General features: G+C 44.1%; 1 protein-coding gene and 1 long non-coding RNA gene across 9 annotated transcripts in view; one reads left to right on the top strand and one right to left on the bottom strand.

Annotated features, from left to right (window-relative positions):
- The window catches only part of HDAC4 (histone deacetylase 4), a 475,906-nt gene that overhangs the window by 194,004 nt on the left and 258,263 nt on the right, over positions 1-23,639 (top strand). The window contains exon 2 of one of the 8 annotated variants that reach the window (XM_048870025.2): positions 1,255-1,383. The exons of the other annotated variants lie outside the window; for them this stretch is intronic. The gene's annotated coding sequence lies outside the window, so the exon portion shown is untranslated. The remainder of the gene's footprint in view (positions 1-1,254; positions 1,384-23,639) is intronic. 8 annotated transcript variants of the gene reach the window in all.
- LOC142068586 (uncharacterized) lies at positions 2,182-5,157 on the bottom strand. Its single transcript, XR_012664465.1, has 2 exons — positions 4,665-5,157; positions 2,182-4,128 (listed from the first exon to the last, which is right to left on the bottom strand). It is a non-coding gene; the product is annotated as an uncharacterized LOC142068586 (long non-coding RNA).

The raw sequence follows: 23,639 nt of genomic DNA on the forward strand, positions 1-23,639 counted from the left end.
ACATAGGGCCAAATAGTGCAATTTCAATGCAACGATGAATGAAAAACAAACCGTTCTAAGCATGGTCTCCTGGCACAGAGCTGTTCTAAAGGCAGTGGATCAAGCTAGTGAAGGATTTTCCTGTGTATCTGAATCCTCACAAAATGAGTCATCGCCACTATAGCTCCACCACTTCATTAGTTCTCGTTTTTAAACACGTAGGTATAACTTTATCTAAACTAAGAGTGACTCAGTCTTGCTACTGATAATTAGGAGAAGGCTTAGAATCTATAATTTCTAATCAGTGTGTATTCACCTGGACCAGGAGAGGAGACCTCCAGTAGTGTGAAAGTAGCTTAGTTTCCATGAGTATTCAGTTATTGGGAAATAGGAAAGTAACTGAAATACTTCCTTGATGTATTGTATTTTATAATAGACAACAGGGTGGATTTGATTTAAATCACTAGTCAGGAAGATTCAATTTAATCATGGATTTCTACATAAAAGTGCATTCTGGTTGGTTGGTATAACCATAATACATTTTCTTCAGAACTCAGAGATAGATGTAGGCTTCATTTTTAGAAGGTACACACTGTACATTTTTTAAGGAATTTATTTTGAAAACTTTTCAGATTAGTTTTACAGCTATATCAGAAAATGAATGGTTTTCATTTACCAAGGGTAATTGAAGCAGATATTTATGAAGTCATTGGGAGGTGAACTATCTCCAGTTCAACAGGTTAATCATTAATATTTGGAGGGTTTTCTTGCCATGCTGTATTAGGAGGAGAACATCACCAGACAGACATTTAAATTGTTTTATTTAACTAAAACAACGTTATGTATTCTGGATTTTTTTCTTCAACAGCAAACATATAATATTTTAACAAAACAAGCATATGAATTTTTGAATGTAGTTAAACACTCAAGTTTTTTTAAAATCAGGTTTTTTTAACTAAAATAGTTTATTTAAATTTTTGGTTTTGGTTTTTTAAATATTTAATTTGGTTTGTTTCTTTTTCAGAGCAGCTGCTGCAAAGTGGTTGTTATGGAACTATTTTGCAATTTCAACAACATTAGCCTTTATTTCTGGAACACTGAAGTCTTTGGCTAGGAGGTGCATCAAATGAGCACTGCAACCTTATGTTATTAGCTTGGGACTCTCTTCAAGATAAGAACAAATTATTTAAGATACATTTGCAGCATTGTCTGTGACCAAGCTGCATACTAGACATTTTTTTCACAGGTTGTTATAGCTTTTACTGCTACTTGTAGGTATGCTGCTGTGTGAGCATTTCCTGATGTATCGATTGTTTCTGTAAAGAAGACATTCCCTTCTTCTGTTGTCACACAAGCACATACAACAGGATCATTGTGGACATCGCTCCACCCATCAAGACTCAGGTTAACAATTTTACCCTCTAAACCTTTTGCACACTGCTCAATTTCTCTTTCATACACTTTATCCAGGAATTTGCCTGCGACATCTGCTCTGGGGGGGGGGCCTGTATCCTGGTCTTAATGACTGAACCACGTTAATAAAGTGTGGGTTCTCAGTCATACAGAAAGGAGAGTTTGTTGCATAAACAAACAGGGCTATATTTTCATCAGTTACCTCTTTTTGTAATTTGCTGGTTCTTATCACAAACTTATCTATGGTTGTTTCTTGATGATGGAGATTTTTTTCTTTTTGCTGATATACTGTGGCTATGTGACATACATTTGACTAAAACACTATCATTGGCAGATAAGTCTGAAAAGATAGAAAATGATAGTTTTTCCCTCAAAAAGCATTTTATCAAAAAAATCCAAATGAAATTAAAAAAATCCATTTGATTTAAAAAAAAAAATTATCCACCTTGATGGACCAACCTACCCTCAATTCTCAACTACTGAGGGACAATCTTATATTTTGCTTTCCACAGCTAGCTCTCTGTACAACTTTTCATGAGTGATATACCCGAATGCTTGGATGCTAATATCTAACTGTATTTTTAAATGTATTCACCTAAATTTGGGTTATTGCTGATTATGCACTCTATGTATCTTATGACTTTTAAAACAAACTTTGTCTTTGTTGATAATCTAAGCACTATACGCAGATGTACAGGCACTCTTTTCTTAACCTGTGTACTATAATTTTTTTTTCATATTAGCTTTAATAAAATATTTTGATGAATTTTGGAGAATGATAGTCTTGGCTTAGTTCATCTGTTTACCTTTTTATTGCACTCATTTTTATGAATATCAACAATGTTGTGAACCAAATAAAATAATTACAATTAAGGAATAAAGGCACCTGAAACCAAACTACTTCAAGTAATGTCCCATTGTGGGTGCTCCACTTCCTAGGCGCACATGCATCCTGTGCATCTCTGAGGAGAGATTTCTTTTGGTAGTAGTGCCTGTGTGGCTCGCTCATGGACTCCTGATCTTCTCCTGCTCTGTACTGAGGTTATATAGAGTTGCATGGGTGATCCACTCCCAGTTCCTTCTCAGTCACCTGTGGCCTGAGATGGAGTATCTTGCATGCCCACTTCTAGGAATAACTTGCTTCAGTTTTAGCCTTAAACTTAGGTCTAGTTTTAGTTTAGCTAGTTTAGTTTTACTTTTAGAATTCTTCAGTTTATTAAACAGACCTTTCTTCCCTTACCCGTTCTTTTTTGCGGGGCTTTCTCCCCAAGAGTCTTTTTCTTAGGGTATGCTTGGATCCCTGGGATTCAAAGCTGCCTCGCTTGCCAGGAATCTATCACAGGCAGCGATGGGCAATACTGTTGCATTCACTGTTTGGGAGATGCGCATATGCCATCTAAATGCAAGATCTATTTGGAATTCAAGAACAGAGCCAGAAAAAATAGGGAGGTTAAGCTTAGGCTACTTATGTTGCAGAGCTTCCTTCAACCTGCCTTGGATCCAGAACCAGATATCCCCCTGCACAATGGCCTCCGAGCAAACATGCGGTCCCGTCGACTTCCATACCCTGCTCACCCACAAGATCTTTGTGGGACAAGAACTTGGAGGAGACCAGCAGGGTTTCTAAGAAGAAGAGTACCTGATGTCCTCAGAGAGAATCTGCTTCCAAAATGCCCCTCTCCTCAGACTGTTTTGGAGACCTGATGTCCCAGAAAGGGTACCACTGAAACTCCAGGTTTCTCTGCTACTGGGATCTCATCATTCAAGACTTAAAAGTATTCTAAGACTCATGGTACCAAGCATGCCTCCGTACCAAAGCTAGCCATGGTACCTACTGTGCATGATCACACTGGCAGGTAGTCAGTACTACCTGCAGGTCTTCTGCCAGAGTTACCTCTGGTATCTATGCAGGCATCACAGACTGCTAGATCGATGCCATCGAAGCAAGCAGTATCCTACTGCTGTCCACTGAGGAGCCTCGTGTGGTTTCAGCACAGATCCACCTGTTACCACAGGAGTTTTGATTCTCTAGAGACTTGTTTGTCTGAAATAAGATGGAGTCTCTTCTTAATGGATACCGAAAGACTGTCTCTATAAGAATCTGCTAGGTCACCATGACTATAACTTTCCTTGGTATCTCCTAGATCCCTAGTACTGTCAAGAGGAGCTGGAAGAGGAAGTTGTCATGTTCCCTAGTGTGATTTGGTGTTCTCTAGCAGCTGGCTATGTCCCTTTTTCTGGAAGGCAGAATTCCAGCTCAGCCTAGAAAAGTCCACTTTCACTCTAATTCAGCAGATAGTTTATATAGGGGTTTCTCTAGATCACAGTGTGCCAACCATGATTCAGATAGGCCTGTAGTCAGAAGTTGGCTTCAACTTCTAGGCCACATAACAGCCTGAATTTTGGCACACTGCATGCCAAGTTGCATCTTCACTGCTTCCTAGGCTAGCTAAGAATGGTCTACATTCCAAACTTTTTTTACAAATTTGTGTCCATTCCTCACTGAGTTTTTGAATGTGCTCAGTTGGTAGAAGGACCCATCCAAAGTCTGTGTGGGAATTCCCTTTACTCAACCTCACCCTATTGTCACTATAACTTCAGATGCATCCCTCGTACGATGAGGAGTCCATCTCAGTACACAGACTATTTAAGGCAAATGATCTGCCTCGGAGTTTCTTCTCCATATCATCCTCCTGGAACTCAGGATGGTGAGGTGTGCCTGTTTTCACTTCCTTCCTGTAATCAAGAGTCAATCAGTCAACATCATGACAGGCAGTATGTTCTGCATAAATCTGTGAGGAGGGGTGAGGTCTCCTTTTTTGTGTGGAAGGAATAAAGCTTTGGAATTGGTGCATAGCCAATCACGTTTTCATTTCAGCATCTTATCTTCCAGAAATTCGAAACACAATGGCTGACTATATGAGCAGGTACTTCTACCAAGAATGAGTGGGGACTAGATATTTTCATCCTCCAGTGAAGTTTCCTAACCTGGGTTTTCCAGAAATGCACCTTTTTACCACCACTGTCAACAGGAAGTGCAAAATATCCTGCCTCAGAGGAGGTCTGAGCAATCAGGTCTGAGCAAACCTTTCTTGTGCCTTGGACAAGAGGCCTTATCTACACATATACCAAAAAGCTAAAACTTTTTTGATTCTAAAAGTGTTTTAATAAAAATAATAATAATAATAAAAAAAAGGTAAGGCAAGACAGAGACAGTCATTCTAGTTGCTCCAACTTGTCCAAGACAAGTTTGGTTTCCTCACCAGATTCACCTTGCTTTCTGCCTGGTGTTGCAACTTCTGACTGTTCCATCTTGCTATCTCAGACTCAGGTTAGGTTATCCATCCCAAGCTGAACATTCCATAGCTCAGGGCTTGGCTCCTTGATGGTTCTGAGGTTTCCTGCTCAAGAGAGGTATGGCAGGTTTTATTAAACACTAGAAGAGTCAAATAGAAATACTTACCTGCAGAAGTGGAAGAAATTTTACCATTGGTATATCCAGCAACAGTTCTCACTTGTCCATTCCTTCCTCTCAGCTCATCTAGATTAACTGGGATTTTAAAATGTCAGGACTTTCTCTGAATTCCATCAAAGTCATCAAAGTTAATGGTATTACAGCCTTCCACTTCCCTGTAAAGGGATTTTCAGTGTTTGCCCATCCCATATAACTTTCAGGTTCATCCAGGGATTAATTAACCTTTTCCAACAAGTTAGAGAATCCACCCCAGCATAAGATTTGAATTTGGTCATCAACTGTTTGATGAAACCTCCCTTTGAGCCACTAGCCAGCTGCTCTTTTTCTATACTTGTCTGCAAAGATGGCTATTTTGGTGGCTCTAACCTCAGCCTAAAGAATTGGAGAACTAGGGGCACTAATGGCAGCTCACCCCTTCTGTTTCCTTCAAGAAAAGTGTCTCTTTGGCCACATTCTAGGTTTTCATCTAAGGTGGTCTCTGGACCAGTCATCTCCTTCCAGATTTTTTCCTAAAGCCACATCAAAGCAAGAAGGAAGCCACCCCTGTCCCCTGGACCTGGCACCCCGAAACCCCTCCCGTGCCCTGCCCCAGGGCCCCTAGCATACCCATACTCCCTCCCACAGCCCACACCCCAACCCTGCACCCCCTCCTGCACTCCGAACCCCTCATGGCTGTTCCTCCACCTAGGAGCAGCAGGGACATGTCTCTGCTTGCAAGGAACCACGCAAAGCCAGGTAGGGAGCCTGCCAGCCCTGCACCAACCAGACTACAAACCGGACTTTCTGTGAAGATTACAAATGCTGGTTTATAGAGCTTTCCGGTTGGAGTAGGGCCGGATAACAGAGCTTTTACTGTAGTATTGAAGAACTCTGCTGTAATAAGCAATTTTAAACAGTGTTGCATGTTCTAGTTGAAAATGAACATTTTCCTTTTTCTAAACAAGGGACTGCCTGCCTCTAGATATGACCACATAATCTGTTTAGTTTCTTATTCCTCACTGTGTTTGCCTGGGATAGAAATGGCAAAGGATGTTTGTGTTCCAAGGATTTCTGCACAGAAGTGAGGTGGGTCATATCTAGTAGACTTTCAGTTTAAAGATACAGGATCATGGCTCATACCATAACTAAAAGAGTGTTTTGGGATTAATATAGTAAACATTCAGTTATAGAGTATACCACAAATTTGTACCATGTCAGAAATGCGTGTCTGAATGGAGTAACTTTTTTTTGAAAAAATGAGGAGTCCGGTGGCACCTTAAAGACTAAGAGTTATTTGGGCATAAGCTTTCGTGGGTAAAAAAAACTACTTCAGATGCATGGAGTGAACGCTGCAGATAAAAGCATAAATACACTGGCACATGAAGAGAAGGGAGTTACCTTACAAGTGGAGAACCAGTGATAAGGTAACTCACTTCTCTTCCTGTGCCAGTATATTTATGCTTTTATCTGTAATTTTCACTCCATGCATCTGAAGAAGTGTTTTTTAACTCACAAAAGCTTATGCCAAAATAAATCTGTTAGTCTTTAAGGTGCCACCAGACTCCTTGTTGTTTTTGTGGATACAGACTAACATGGCTACCCCTCTGATACTTAACTTTTTCTGAGTTTTTATTTCTAATAAAGTTGAATAGAAAACTTTTACATTTGCCTTCAAGAAAAGTGTCTCTTTGGCCACATTCTAGGTTTTCATCTAAGGTGTTCTCTGGACCAGGTCATCTCCTTCCAGATTTTTTCCTAAAGCCACAAGCACCACACAGGTTAGCTACTTTACTCTCTTAGCAGCATCTGGATAAGGATAAAAGAGTGGTGTGTAGCTCAAGACTGATGTGTTGACATATCTTTGGCGGGAAGCTAGTGTGCTGCTTGTTCAGAGTATACCTTGCCATAATTACTGCTATTATTGTTTCATGAGACTAAAAATTCATAATACTTGCTAATTACAGTATTAAAATCAAGACTGAAAAGGAACTAAAATCAAGTTGTTTTGCCCTTTTGAGGGTGAAGAAGGGGGAGTTGCATTGAATAACAGGGAAAATAAAATGTTTAACTGGTTTAAAAGACTAAACCAACATATCACTTACTATATCCCCAAACCAAACTTTGTTTAAAAAAAAGTTAAGGTTACTGTTTAGGCTGTAAATGCCTCAATGCAAGGATTGTCTCACTATGTATATGTGCATTTTAAGTCTTAGGGAATTTATTCTGTACTCCATAGTGCTCTATATTTGAGGTGGATACTCTGTATTCTTTATACATAACTGAGGTTGGCTACCTGCTTTAAGTGCAAAACTCAACTCAGCCTTAACTATGGAGTTGTGACAAGCACCTTAATATGTCAGGTGTGTTTGGTTTGGCCTTCTGCTAACTTCCCATCTCTTGCTGGTTTTCTCCATTTCTCTGTCACTCCTGTAGCGGTTTTCCTTTCTGCCATCTTTTTCCTCTCTTCTAGGATCTCTGCACGTAGTGGTGGTGGCCTTGGGCCATTTATTGCTCTTTGAAAGAGTGAAAAGCTGTAGGTCAGCAACTGTCTGAGCAGTCTCCAACTTGTGCTGCTCCCACAGATGGTAGCTCAACCACAAGATTTTGAGGAGAATTCAGATGGGTAGGTCAGTTGTTAAAAGGGAGCTGCTAACTTCTGTCGCCTGCAGTTTGCATCAGCTATAGCTTCTGGTGCTCTCCTAACCTCTTTCCTTGTGTTACTTGAGAACAAAAGAGCCAGACCTTCAAGGTCAGTTTCCCTTTTTTTGTCACCATCAGTGCTGAGGACTATGTGATACTGGTGATCACATGCATCTGACATTGTAATGTTGCAACCTCTGCAGCTCAGGAAATAGTTCTGTGCCCGCCTAGGGGACAGCTCCCTTTCCCAGCCATCTCACTCCTCCTTTCCTTCCACTCCAGTGTGAGAAGCACTAGTCAAAGTCTGAGTGGGTGAATGGATACCACAATGTCCTCTTAGAACATTTTTCAGCATTCTTTTGCTTTTTAAAATAACACGTGCCCTTCAGAAAAGCAGAATTACTGTGGCTCTGGAGAGATATGGGGCATGTTTACCCTGCAGCTGGGAGATAACCTCCAAGCCTGGGTTAACAGACTCACGCTATTGGGGATTGAGCTAGCACATTAAAAATAGCACTGTGGATGTCACAGGTTGGGTTCTCAAGCCCACCCAGCTCCCTAGGCTTGAGATCCCAAACTGCACTGTCCACATGCCTATTTTTAGTGCTAGCACAAGTTAGTCAGCCTGGGTTGGAGCCCAACTGCATTGTAGACATACCCATGCCAGCTGCAGCTTGCTCATTGCTGGTGTGTTTACAAATTTAAATGACACCTTTACTATAAGAGCATTTAAAAAATAATTTCAGTTCTGACTTTTGTGAAGGATTTTCCCCAAAATTAACTCTTTAAGTGTGTGGGTGAAGGAGACACCACATGAAAGGGTAGAGTACTGAAACTTCACTGTTCACTCACTCCATTATGTATAGATGATATCAGGCAGCCTCAGAACAACAAGTAAATATTGCATATGCGTTATGCACTGTATTGCCTAAGCACAACATGGAAAACTGAGAAATAAATTTCAACTCTAGATTTGAGTTTCAGGGCAACCCATGATCTCTTAAAGGAACTGTTTCTCTAAATTAAATAATTTAACTGCAGTCATCACAACTCTATTTTGGGTAGTTAAGCCATCTGTGTGTGTGATTTAAACATTAATTGATGTGTTATTTTTCCTCTCTAAAATTGTTTCCAATTTGTTCTATACCCTAAAGACAAAAAAAGATCATTTTTAATATGCTCCTTCTACGTTCATGGAACCTTAATGTTCTTTTTGTGCTGGAGGGTAAATTCCATTGACTGATACTGAGGTCCTGTTGAAAATGATATTCCTTTCCTGCAGGGCACTGTATATTTGATTTGAACAGGCTTGCTGCAGTGCTGAGTCAAGAATAAAAACTGAGAATGCAGTTACTTGTCAACGTGGCTTTTAAGCAACACTAAAATATACAGTATTTCCTGAAAATTATAAATAGATTTATGCATTATTCTCTGAAATTGTGAAAAAAAAATATATATTTAGAAATAGCACAGTTCAAACTGCATAATAATGCATAAATTAGAAAAGTCTTAATTCTTATTAGTGGACAGTTCTGCTTACCTTTATAGAATTTAGACAATTAATACTCAGATCACTATCAAATGAGTGAGCTATGAAAACCATACATGCTGGCCAGTGCAGAGTGCTTACAGAATGGCTATTCTATACTTTAACCATAATTGTCATTTTATTATAGGGAAAAAATGAAATCAAAATGTTTTTTGAATGAAACTTGGAGAGGTGGAGGAAAAGCCAGAAACACAAGAATTATGTACATTCCAAAGCTATCCAGTACAATGTTGGAAAACTCTGTTAAAGCAACTCAAATATTTCTAGTATTTTTAAGACATTAAAACATTTGTAAGTCTTAAATTGGTATGCAGTTTGAGGATCTATTTCTTCTCCAGCCTTGAAGCTAGGATTTCACATAGGATAAGAAAAAATGGGTGGCTACTTACCTGAGGTTTAGGTGCAGCCTACATTGTTATACAAAACCAGGAGAAGTTATTTTGCACCTCAGAACATTTGCCTGCTGTTCGTTGGTATTTGGTATGTAAAGTACAGCAGTTTCCATTTTACAAAGAAATGCAAAAAAATGTTTAGGAGAAAAACCAGCATAACTGTATGCTGAAGGTGTGGAATTTCATATTCAGCAGATAGTTAACTGCAGCATTCATGGGTGATAGACAGAAATGGGTACTGAGGGCATCTTATGACGCTCTGTACCTTAAAGTAGCACCCTGGAACCCCCATATTCACCATTGTCCTATAATGATATGTTTTGTACAAATTATGCTTTGTGAGGTATCATTTTGAAAGTCTTTATCTGTTGAACATTAGTATCCTGTTTGATTGTATGTGCTAACATTATATATGAACTTATGAAGCATTGCTATTTGTTACTGAACTATGTTGGTAAGATGCCCACAGCCAACCTTTCAGTTACAACAAAGGACTAGCCAGACACGCTGATGACCCATTAAAGGGAATCCACTCTCCCAAGGGCCATACCAGAAACTTCTCAGAGCACATATGTAATAGAGACCCCTTGACCAATGGGGACTGCCTGATCCCCATATCACAGCAAAGATCTTTCCAGCAAGCTGGAAGAAAACATAAGAGGGGAAGAGACATAATCACTTTGCCTTCCTCCCCCTCATCCCCCAAATCAACATCTGCAAGGCAAAAGACCTTGAACTGGGGAAGCATGGTGCCAGGCTGGAAAAGGGAGTCCAGTCTGTATATTGAGGATCTGTAACCTGCTTGTACCATATGTCAGAGTGAGACACTGCTTGATTCAAATCCTGTTTAGTTTGTAGTGTGACGTTGCACCCCATAAAGGCTTTATGGAAATATGCTTATGAATGTATATATGACATAACTGGAATATGTGTTATGCTACATCTGCCATGTACCCCATATCTCTGTAAAGGTTATGATCTACTGAATATATTCATCCTATTTGTATTCATGTGTCATTTTTGTACTCAAAGTTATGAATATTGGCTGTGTACTTGCTTGATTTTAAGTAACCTTAGTAAAGCATTTGGTCAGCTTCTTGAGAAAGGAATGTGCAAATTAAGTGTCCAATCAAGAAACACTTAATGGACAATGGATCTTGGAAGGCTCCAATCCACATAAGAAGTCTGCTTGAGAATGTTCAAGGTAGCATGTGAACCAGGCTGCTACCTGTAAGTTTTGAGTCATGCATGGACATCTGACATGCCCATGTGACTCCAAAACTCCATCTTGTAGCTGGAATTCTACATGGGGGAGGGAGGAGTATCCACCCACAAGAGAGAGCCCCTACATTTTGTCTTCAGCTGGCTCAAGAGACACCACCCTGAAGGATACCTGAAAGAAACTGGAACAAAGTACAGTAACCACAGGGGGTGAGAGTGATTGCTGGACCCAGACTAGAAGGAGACTAGTCTGTAAAAGGAAGCTTACTGGAACACCTCTGAGGGTCAGGTTTTATCTGTATTCAGTTTTCTTACTGTATTAGGCATAGACTTGCATGTTCTATTTTATTTTGCTTGGTAATTCACTTTGCTCTGTCGGTTACTACTTGGAACCACTTAAATCCTACTTTCTGTATTTAATAAAATCACTTTACTTATTATGTAACCCAGAGTATGCATTAATACCGGCGGCGGGGGGGGGGCAGCTATGCATATCTCTCTATCAGTGTTATAAAGGGCGAACAATTGATAAGTTTACCCTGTATAAGCTTTATACAGGGTAAAATGGATTTATTTGGGGTTTGGACCCCATTGGGATTTGGGCATCTGAGTGTTAAAGACAGGAACACTTCTTAAGCTGCTTTCAGTTAAGCTTGCAGTTTGTGTGATATGGTTCAGACCTGGGTATGTGTTTGTGGCCAGCAAGCATATCTGGCACAACCTGGCAGGATTGTGGAGTCCCAAGCTGGCAGGGAAGGCAGGGGCAGACGTAGCCTTGGCACATCAGTTGGCAGCCCCCAAGGGGGTTTCTGTGATCCAACCCGTCACATGTAGAACTTAAACTTCAAATTTATTTGTTTCTTAAATAACCAACTCTGATTTCTCTGCTCGCTACTTATAATCACTGAAAATCTATCTTTCTGTAGTTAATAAACAAGATTTATATTTTATATAAAACAGTGTTTTGGTTGAAGTGCTTGGGAAATCTCAGCTCAGTTTACAAATATGTAATTCATTCCACACTGAGAGAGTGGCAAACTACTTAATGAACTTAGAATCATAGAATAACAGAATTGGAAGGGACCTCTGGAGGCCATCTAGTCCAACCCCCTGCCCAGAGCAGGACCAATCCCCAACTAAATCATCCCAGCCAGGGCTTTGTCAAGCCTGACCTTAAAAACTTCTAAGGAAGGGGATTCCACCACCTCCCTAGGTAACGCATTCCAGTGTTTCACCACCCTCTTAGTGAAAAAGTTTTTCCTAATATCCAACCTAAACCTCCCCCACTGCAACTTGAGACCATTACTCCTTGCCCTGTCATCTGCTATCACTGAGAATAGTCTAGATCCATCCTCTTTGGATCCACCTTTCAGGTAGTTGAAAGCAGCTATCAAATCCCCCCTCATTCTTCTCTTCCGTAGACTACACAATCCCAGTTCCCTCTACCTCTCCTCATAACTCATGTGTTCCAGTCCCCTAATCATTTTTGTTGCCCTTTGCTGGACTCTCTCCAGTTTCTCGACATCCTTCTTGTAGTGTGGGACCCAAAACTGGACACAGTACTCCAGATGAGGCCTCACCAATGTCGAAAAGAGGCGAACGATCATGTCCCTCAATCTGCTGGCAATGCCCCTACTTATACACCCCAAAATGCTGTTGACTTTCTTGGCAGCAAGGGCACGTTGTTGACTCAAAACTTACACTGGCCAGGCTTCTGACTAGTGCAAGACGGTACAGTTCTGGGATGCAAGTCTGGGTAGCTGGGGGGATTCGACTGGAGCCTCCCTATTGATAGTTCGTTGGGAGATCATTCATATAACACAGTTGGGTGTGTCCCTGCCTATGGATGACTGTGTAAGTGCAGTATCTCCCAGGGTGAGTGGCAGCCCTGGTTGGTGGGTTTGAAGGGTTCAGTGGTCCCACAGTTCAGGTTGCATTCCAGGGTCCCTGTCACACATCTCCATCTACACCATAGATAAAATCTAAAGTCATTCATACACCTATTACATATTAAATATAAGCAACTTACCTTTAAAGTTGTCACGTAATTTTTGAATACACTGACTCCTCTAGTTGCTGCCACCACTCCTCTGACAAGGCAGAGCCATATTGGAGGGATGTCAAGTTAGTCAATCATCTCGTACAAAGGGACCTTTTGCGTAGTATTGGGCATTTACATCCTACTACAAATATCAGCTGAAATAAATCTGTCATTGCTAATACAAATTAAAAACAGCTGGGAATTTGAGCACTGGAAAGCGTGTCCAGCCAGTAAAGCAGTGCTAGACTTCAGTTATTACCCAAACCCTCAGATCAAAATGAATTTAGATTTTCGGTAATTCAGTGCACAGGGGAAAGGGAATTAAATTAAATCAAGGCAAATTATTTTACATTTTCTTTATTTTAATATAAATCAGATTTGTTGGTCCAAAGTAATAATTTTAAGTGACATCAGTTTTCACAAGCCTTCAAGCAAAACAGTGTATGTCACGACATGATGCCTCAGGTTTGGATATGTATTGAGCTGCTGTCAAGTAGTAGGCTCAAAATCCCAGGTCCTTGGTTGAGAGAGACATGAATTGCTTATTTTTTGCCACCTGATCACCTAGTAGCATTGACATTGTCTTAATCACTGGTAAAACTGGAGGTTTGAATGGTTTTTCTGTACTCTTTCCAAGGCAGTGATGTCTCCTACAGGAAGGAAGAATGGTTCAGCAGTTTGGGCACTGGCTTGGGACCTAGGTTCAATTCTCTGCTTCACCACAGACTTCCTGTGGGATATTGGGTAAGCCCTCTAGGGGTTGTCTACACAGTTTTTATACAGCTATACTATATTGATTTAGAAACAAATCTAAAACTGTATGTCCTCCTAGTGTGGACACAGTTATGCCATTATAAAGGTGCTCGTATCAGTGTAGGTTATTTTTGTAGGGATTCAGGGGAATAAGATATACTTTTAGAAGTGAAAACTCCAGTTTAAGGAACTTTCTTTAATACCAGTATAACTGCATGCAGGTGAGGGGGGTTTTATGTCTTAAACTAGATCTGTCCATATCTCAGTATAGTTAAAGTGATATAAAAATTGTCTGACCAGGACTGAGGGCTTATCTTCACTACTGGCTAAATTGGTGCTGCTGTGATCGATTCAGTGCGTCTATTTAGTGGGTGTGGTGAAGACGTGATAAGTCGATGGGAGAGTGCTCTCTTGTCGACTTCACTACTTCACCTCCCCGAGAGGCGGAAGCTATGTCAATGGGACAGTGTCTCCCCTTGACAAAGCATGGTGTAGACACCACTGTAAGAGCTACATCAACTTAAATTATGTAATTTTAGTAACGTAACTAGCATAACTTAGATCGACTTACCTCATTAGTATAGACCAGGCCTAAGTCTCTGCCTCAGTTCACCTTCTGCAAATCGGTGAGAGTAGCACTGACTGCCTCACAGGAGTGTTGTGAGGATAAATACGTGAAAGCTCACATGGCATTTAAGTAACATGGCATAGGTGGCCACGTAACTACCTGAGAGAGAGAGATTTAAGTTCAAGCTTGGTGTGATAGTGTGGGGTCGCAGAGATTACGTGGGCTATGAAAAGCAGAATATGTTGTAGTGTATATCCTGAACTTCTATGGCTAAAAGTGAAGGATGTGCTTCACACTTCAAGCCCTTTCAGTATAGCTATAAAAAGTAGTATTGAAAGGGTGTATTGGATTTGTCCTTCGGAAGACTGAGTAGAGGCAAACTGTCCTGAAATAAAGAGTTAAAGTTGATTCTCCCCTCTGAGGATCATTACAGTGTTGTGGTGTGGGGGGGAGCGTGTTCCAACGAGCTCCAGGGCTATGTCGTCTGGAGCCTAGTGCTCCTGGTAGGATGACCCTAGGTGAATAGGTCTGGGGGGAGGTTCCAGACTAAAAATGATCCACCTGAAGACCCTCACGAAAGCCCAAAAATGACCACGCGACTCTCACCTGGACTAGAGATACTGCGACCCACCCATGGGGGTGGTGTCAGTAGAGCATCTGGTGGTTGGGCTACCCTTGTAACCCAGCCAGGCCTAGCCCAAAAAGGCAATGTGGACCTGTCTCGTTGGCTCAACACCTGCGAGGCGAAGGGTGAGCGTCAGGTGCAATGTCCCTCTGCAGTGGAAGTGTCCCTCTGCAATGGAAACTGGCTCTAGGGATGTGGAATGTCACTTCGCTGGCAGGAAAGGAGCCAGAGTTGGTGGAAAGGTACTGACTAGATATAGTCGGTCTCACTTCCACACATAGCACTGGAAACAAACTTGTTGATCGAGTGTGGTCTCTTTCCTACTTAAGAGTGGCCCCACATGGGAGTCCCTGGGCAGGTGTAGGGATACTCACAAGTCCCCGTTCAGGTGCTGTGCAGTTGGAGTTTCTCCCGGTTGACGAGAGGGATGCCTTGATGAGACTTTGAGTATCAGAGAGGAAAAACCTGACTGTTTGTGCTGATGCACCTAACAGCAGTTGAGAGTACTTGGCCTTTCTGGCACGCAACAGAGCCTGACCGACCCTGTGGTTCTACTGGGGGAATTTAACGCTCATGTGGAGAATTATGGAGATACCTGGAGGGGAATGACTGGGTGGAACTGCCTCCCTGGTCTGGATCCGAGAGGTGAGTTGTTGTTGGACTTCTGTGCTAGTTATGGATTGTCCATAATGAATACCATGTTCGAACACAAGGTTGCTCATAAATGTACTTGGTACCAGAGCACCTTGGTCCGAAGATCAATGATCGACTTCATAGTTGTCTCGTCGGACCAAAGGCCATATGTTCTGGCCACTCAGGTGAAGAGAGGGACAGAGCTGGCAGCCAATCACCACTTGGTGGTGAGTTGGATCTGATGCATGGGGTGTCTGCTGAATAGACACGGGAGGCCCAAATGATCATTGTCAGGAGCCTGGCAACATCTGTTGGAGGACCCTGTGTGGAAAGACTTCAGTTCCCACCTCCAGAAGAACTACTTCTGTATTCTGGGTGAGGTCTTGGACATTGAGTCTGAGTGGACCTTGTTCAGGGCCTCGGTCATTGAGGCAGCCATAAAAAGCTGTGGCCTGAAGGTGGTTGGTGCCTGTTATGGTGGCAACCTTAGAACCTACTGGTGGACTCCAGTGGTGAGGGAAGCTGCCAAGTCAAAGAAGGACATCTTCTGAGCAATGCTTGCAAACCGGATTCCTGACATGACTGAGAGGTTCCGGCTGGCTAAGAGGGCTGTGACGGTCATTGAAGCAAAAGCCCAGGCTTGGGAGGAGTTTAGAGAGACTATGGAGAATGACTACCAGACGGACTCAAAGGTGTTCTGGCAAACCGTTTGTCCCCCTAGGAGGGATCAGCAGGACGTTGCCCAGGCTGAACTCAGTAAGGGTGTTGAAATGCTGACCTTGACCGAGGAGATCATCAAGAGGTGGAAGGAACACTTTGTAGGAAATTCTCAACTGGATGGACATGGCCCTCTCCCCCCTCCCCTCCAGAAGGCAGCACCAGAAACCTGTGGTTAGATTGGATCTATTCCTGATGCTGAGGTCGATACGGTGGTAAAGTGCTTTTGTAGTGGTAAGGCAGCATGGGTGGACGAGGTTTGCCCAGAGCTGTTGAAAGCACTGGGCAATGTTGGGATGTTGTGGTTAATGCGCCTCTTCAATGTTGCATGGAAGGCAGGTGCAGTACCTCTGGACTGGAAAACTGGGGGGGTGGTACCAATCTTTAAGAAAGGAGACCAGAGGGTGTGTTTCAACTATAGAGGGATCACACTCCTCAGCCTCGCTGGCAAAGCCTATGCCAGGGTGCTGGAGAGATTACGCCCATTAGTTGAACCTCAGATTCAGGAAGAACAATGCCGATTCCATCCTGGCCATGGAGCAATGGACCAGCTCTTTGCTCTCTTGCAGATACTAGAGGGGTCATGAGAATTCGCTAATCTGGTCCACCTTTGTTTTGTAGACCTGGAGAAGGGATATGCCCGCATTTCCCAAGATGTCTTATGAGAAGTGCTGTGGGAGCATGAGGTGCCGGTGCTGCTATTGTGTGCTATCTGGTCCCTGTATTCATGGAGTGAGAGTTGTGTTCAGATTCTTGGCATTGTCAAGTTCGTTCAAGGTGGGCATTGGACTCCGCCAAGGGTGCGTCTTGTCCCCACTCCTGTTCGTGATTTTCATGGACAGGATATCAAGGCGCAGCTGAGATGTGGACTGTATTCGGTACGGGGACTCAGAGGTGGCATCTCTGTTTGCAGATGATATCCTTCTCGCTTCTTCAGACTGCGATCTCCGAGGTGCATTCGAACGTTTCACGGTGGAATGTGAAGCAGCTGGCTGGTATGAGAATCAGCACTTCTTTTTCGAGAGCTGTCCCTGTGGGTGCTCCACTCTAGGTATTGGTGCGTCCCTGCGCCTTCTCTCGGAGATTTTTACAGCAGTACTCGTACTGGTTGCGCACGCGCAGAGCTTGCCCCCCCGCTCTGAGTGTACCTTAATAGTACGTGTGCGCGACCGGTCCCCTCAGTTCCTTCTCTACCGTCCCCGGCCTGAGACAGAGCTCAGCAGACTCGTTAGAAAACTTTTTCTCCCTTTTTACTCTTACCCTTTTTGATAGTTTGTTACAATAGTAAAAAAGAAAAGGAGGACTAGTGGCACCTTAGAGACTAACCAATTTATTTGAGCATGAGCTTTCGTGAGCTACAGCTGTAGCTCACGAAAGCTCATGCTCAAATAAATGTGTTAGTCTCTAAGGTGCCACAAGTCCTCCTTTTCTTTTTGCGAATACGGACTAACACGGCTGCTACTCTGAAACCTGTTACCAATAGTGTTAGTTATTAGTGTTACCAGTAGTGTGTTTTTTTCTTAAAAAAAAAAAAATTCTTAGTTCCTGTCAGCACAGCCGCTTCTGACATGCCTGGCTCCCCAGGCTTTAAGCGCTGCTCTAATTGTAAGGGTGCCATCCCTCTGTCTGATGGCCATTCAAAATGCATAAAATGTTTGGGGGAGTCCCACATCCCCCCAAAATGTGCCCACTGCAGCAAACTTAAGTCTAGGGCACGAAAGGACAGGGAGTTGAGGCTAAAGCTGCTCCTGCTGCAAAAATCCTTAGTCAGCTTCAGACCCAGGCGCAGAATCCAGCTCTGCTCCATACCACAGCCACCCCACCTCTAAGAAGATGAAGAAAACGTCAAAAAAAATCACCTTCTGTCATCTGCAAAGCGAACTTCGTGGCAGAAGGCTTCTCCCTGCACGTCTACTGTCTCCCTCCCAGCGCTCCCTTGGCTGAGCAGGTGTGACGCGCCGGGCCCGGTGCCGCGTGAAACCCGCCTGTGGCTGCAACGGTAGTGCGAAGCTCCAGTGCCGAGGCTTCCAGTTGCCTGCCTCTCAGATGGCACCTTTCGGCACCGCAGTGGAAGTGGTGCCAACACATGCGGACATGCCTGACCACCTGCAGGCTATCACCGCTCTCCCGGAACCAGCACCGACACCCGCTGAGCTGGCCGGCAGCCAAACAACTTTAAAGACACTGGTGCAGAGGAACTTTTCATCGCAGCAGATTCCTCTCGCACAGCCCTCACCACACAGAGGAGCATCAGCACTCCAATTTATGCAGTCAAGTGACCTGCTTGTGTCCTTCTGCAGTCACCCTTACTGAATGCCTACTTTTCACCAAATGCTCAGCCAGGGTCCAAACAGCCTTCCTCCAGTGAGGAGGAAGCTGGTCTCCAGGAGGATTTTTCACCATATGAAGTCTTTCATCCTCAAACCCCAATTAATAGAGGTCATAGAAACATCACCTCGTCCTACTCTCAGGATCCTGCCCTGTGGTGTGTAAACCCGGAGATGGCACCACCTATGCCCTTCTCACTACAGTGGCAATATTGGTCCCCGTGGGCATCCTATCCTTGAGACCACACTCGCTATGCCACCTCAACCAGGCCCGACACTGGCCCTGCACCACAAGCTCACGAACCTGCCACTGATGCCAGTCACCAGACAGCACCATCAGAAGTGTAGAATCAGGTACGTCCTGTCTCTAACCCAGTAGACACAGCTGTTACACCTGACAAAGTCCTGCTTCCTTCTCCCCCGTCATCTTCAGCTGACTTTTCAAAATTTCAAGATCTTTTCAAAAGAGTGGCCAGTGAATTAAGAATCAATCTGGAGGAGGTTCCTGAACAGCAGCATGAGTTAACGGACATTCTGCAGCCGCCGCCTTCCAGGATTGCATTGCTGATCAATCCAGCCCTTCTGGAACCTGCCAAAGCCATCTGGCAGACTCCTGCTGCAAGCTTACCTACCTGCAAATGAGTGGACCTCAAGTACTTCATCCCTTCCAAGGGCTCTGAATTTCTTTTCACTCATCCAGCACCTAATTTGCTAGTAGTTGATGCAGTCAAGCACCAGTATCCCAGCTCCACCTCAGCCGATAAAGACAGTAAGCGCTTAGATCTGCTTGGACGTAAAGTATATGCATCTTCCACCCTACAATTTTGAATTGCTAATTAAAAAAATTACAACAAATTCATGGACTTTGAGGACATTCCAGAAGCAAAGAAACAACAATTCACTGCTTTAGTCTCTGAGGGACAAATCATATCATGTACTGCTCTTCAAGCAGCCCTTGATGCAGCCAATACTGCAGCAAGATCCATCACTACAGCAGTAGTCATGCGCCGAGGTTCGTGGCTCTCTTCTTCATTTCCTCCAGAGGTCCAGACTACTATTGAAGACCTTCCATTCGATGGCAACAAACTCGTTGTCTCTACAATGAACGACGTCCTTCACTCAATGAAGGATTCAAGGGCAACTCTCCAGTCCTTAGGAATACAAACCCCTATGACCAGAAGGCGACAATATAGATACCAACCTTACTACCATCCACGCTACCCCACATATACCCAGCACTTCCAGAGATCACACAACCAACAACAGCAACAACACCAGAGACCCAGATACCAGTGTCGCCGCCCGAATTCCACATCAGTGTCTCAACCCCCTCCGACTAACAAGCAGATTTGAAGCCTTGGTTGAGGATTTAGAAAACAATGTTCCCACTTCAGCGCTTACACCACCTGTCCCTACTTTTGGATACCGCCTACGGCTATTCTTCCATCAATTGCACAACATTACCACCAACAAGTGGGTTATAGAGGTTGTCACACTTGGCTATTCCATCCCCTTCCTAGCCATGCCTCCTACCCACCACCCTTCCTGTCCCTCCTCAGGGACCCCTCTCACGAGCAACTGCTCCTGCAAGAAGTACAACATCTCCTTCTATTGGGGGCAGTGGAGCTTGTGCCAGAACGATACAGAGGGAAGGGGGTTTACTCCCATTATTTCTTAACAGAAAACTGGGGGATGGTGACTGATCCTCGACCTCAGGCGGCTCAACAACTTTATCAAGAAACAAAAGTTCAAAGTGGTGACCCTCACCACCATAATCCCGGCGCTGGAGCAGGGCGATTGGTTTTCAGCTCTCGACCTGCAGGACGCCTGTTTTCATGTGACAATACATCCAGCCCACAGACCCTTCCTTTGTTTCACCCTTGGCTCGACACATTTTCAATACAGGGTACTACCCTTCGGCCTATCCACTGCCCCCTGTGTTTTTTCCAAGGTCCTGGCTGTAGTTACTACCCACTTCAGGAAGTAAGGAATCAAAATATTTCCTTACCTAGACTACTGCCTCCTCAAAGCCTCAAAGCTTGACGAAGCGCTTCGATTCATCCAACTCACCGTCGATTGTTTCCTATCCCTCGGTCTACAAATAAACAATGAAAAATCCACATTAATTCCTACCCAGCACCTGGAGTTCATCAGAGCACACCTCGATTCCCGGACAGGAATAGCATCTCTCCCGTCCGATTGCTTCAACACCATAAAGCAGCTGGCAACAAAACTTCGCAACAGTCCTCAAGTTACCACTCGAGACTGTTTACAACTACTAGGTCACATGGCCTCATGCACTTTCGTAGTCCAAAATGCATGACTCTACATGATGTGCTTCCAAGCTTGGTTGGCCACGGTTTACAGACCCAATGTGCATGCCCTAAACAAACCCCTGTCCATACCTTTCCGAGTCAAAGACTGTCTCCTATGGTGAGCAGTTCCCTCCAACCTATGCTGTGAAGTCCCCTTTCTCCAGGAAGCTCCATCCATCATAATGACTACTGATGCATCCCTCACAGGGTGGGGTGCTCACGTGTTACATTACACAGCTCGGGCTATAGTCTCCGTCGGAATCCTCCCTGCACATAAACGTCCTGGAACTTCAAGCTATAAGCAATGCCTGCCGTTACTTCCTCCTGTTAATCCGGAACCAACATGTACGGATAATGACAGACAACATTGCCTGCATATTCTATGTAGACAGGCAGGGAGGAGTTTGCTCTCATTTGCTTTGCATAGAAGCTGTGAAACTCTGGAACTGATGCCTTGCGAACAATATCTGGATATCAGCCGCCTACCCTCCCGGGGCTATGAATACCACAGCAGACGAATTAAGCAGGTGCTTTCCTTGGGACCATGAATGGGAGATAAACAAAACAATCATCACCAACGTATTCTGCATTTGGGGCTACCCAACCATAGACCTCTTTGCAACTGCGAAAAACATGAAATGCTCCAAATTTTGCTCCAGAGCAGGACTGGGCAAACACTCCCTGGGAGATGCATTTAGGATTCCGTGGCACCGGAACTTACTCTATGCTTTTCCCCCGATCCTGATTCTCCACAGAGTTCTGATAAAAATATGAACAGAGTGATCAAAGTGATCCTGATTGCCCCAGAATGGCCCAGACAATCATGGTTCCCATTCCTCACCAGGATGTCGACCACCAATCTTGTTGCCTCTCATTCCCAACCTCCTATCACAGCAACACGGCCGATTTCTCTACCCCAACCTGTCCATGCTTCACCTCAAAGCTTGGTTCCTACATGGTTCTCCCAAAACAAACTAGTATGCTCTGACGAAGTCCAGAGAGTGCTCCTACATAGCAGAACACAATCTACTCGCACCGCCTATCTCCACAAGTGGAAGCGATTTACACAATGGTGCTCAACTAAACAACTGCCTCCTATGTCTGCACCTCTTCCTCTTATACTCGACTACCTGTTGGACCTCAAACAATCTGGCCTTTCTTTTAGCTCCATTAAAGTCCACCTAGCTGCTATTACAACCTTCCACCGATAAAATTGACGGTACCTCTGTGTTTGCTCATCTGATCACTAAACCTTTTCTCAAAGGACTTCAATCCCTGTACCCAGACGTTAGACCCCCTACCCATCCATGGGACCTTCACTTAGTGTTATCTTGCTTAACTTAACAACCATTCGAACCCCTAGCCACTTGCTCCATCTTACACCTTTCTATGAAAACAGCATTCTTAGTGGCAATCACTTCTGCCAGATGGGCAGGAGAAATAGCAGTTCTCATGGCAGACCCACCATATACCCTATTTTTAAGGACAAAGTTACCCTTCGATTACACCCCAAATTTCTTCCAAAGGTCCATTTGTCATTCCACATCAATGAACTGATACACCTGCCAACCTTCTTTCCCAAACCACATGCAAACTCGTTTGAATCCACAATGCATACTCTAGACGTATGCAGGGCTTTGTCCTTCTATTGGGATAGAACCAAGCCCTTCAGAAATTCTTCTAGACTCTGTTTCCATTGCGGAGCGATCCAGAGGGACACCTATTTCCACCCAGAGACTTTCAAAATGGATTTCTGACTGTATCCGATTCTCTTATCAGATATGGAAAGTTATGCCTCCAGCAGGAATCAGAACTCACTCCACTAGATCGATGGCTACCGCCATGGCTTTTCTACGCAAAGTTCCCCTGACTGACCTCTTCTGATCACACTTTTGTTAAGTATTATGCCCTTACTCAGGTCCCCTTCTCGGATACAGGATTAGGCAGAGCTGTTTTATCTACTGCATTTCTACCCAATCCGAAGTCCCTACCTCCTTGAGATGCACTGCTTTTAAGTCACCTAGAGTGGAGCATCCACAGGGACAGCTCTCGAAGAAGAGGAGGTTACTCACCTTGTGCAGTAACTGACGTTCTTCGAGATGAGTGTCCCTGTGGGTGCTCCACTACCCACGCTCCTCCCCTCTACTTCGGAGTTGCGGTAGCCTCTGTTGTAGAGAAGGAACTGAGAGGACCGGTCGCGCACACGTACTATTAGGGTACACTCAGAGCGGGGGGACAAGTTCTGTGCGTGCGTGACCGGTACGAGTACTGCTGTAAAAATCTTCGAGCGAAGGTGCAGGGACGCACCAACACCTAGAGTGGAGCACCCACAGGGATACTCATCTCAAAGAACTTCAGTTACTGCACAGGGTGAGTAACCTCCTCCTCGAAATCAGAGGTCATAGTCCTCTCCCAGAAGAAAGGGGACTGCTCTCTCCAGGTGAGGGAGTAGCAGCTGCCCTTAGTGGACGAGTTCAAGTACCTAGGGGTCTCGTTCACGAGTGATGGCAAGTGGGAGTGTGAGATCAACCGGTGGATTGGTGTGATGGTGGCAGTGATTTAGGCACTGTACCAATCCATGGTGGTGAAGTGGGAGCTGAGTTCTCAGGTGAAGCTCTCAGTTTACAGGTCACTCTACGTCCCCATCCTCACATATGGTCATGAACTTTGGGTAATGACCGAAAGGAGGAGATCACAGGTACAAGCAGTGGAAATGAGGTTTCTAAGCAGGGTGGCTTACTCACTGAGATAGCAGGAGGAGCTTGGCTTTTTGGGAGGGCCTCGGAGTAGAGCTGCTGCTCCTCCGGATCGAGAGGAGCCAGATGAGGTGATTCGGGCACCTGGTAAGGATGCCCCCTGGGAGGCTTCCCTTGGAACTCTACCAGGTATGTCCCACTAGGTGTAGGCTCCAAGGCTGACCCAGAACAGGCTGGAGGGATTATATCTCCCGGCTGGTGTGGGAGCACTGGGGAATTCCACACAAGGAGTTGGAACCTGTTGAGTAAAAGGAGG

This window comes from Caretta caretta, chromosome 11 (assembly GCF_965140235.1).
Source record: "Caretta caretta isolate rCarCar2 chromosome 11, rCarCar1.hap1, whole genome shotgun sequence".
Classification (NCBI taxonomy): domain Eukaryota; kingdom Metazoa; phylum Chordata; order Testudines; family Cheloniidae; genus Caretta; species Caretta caretta.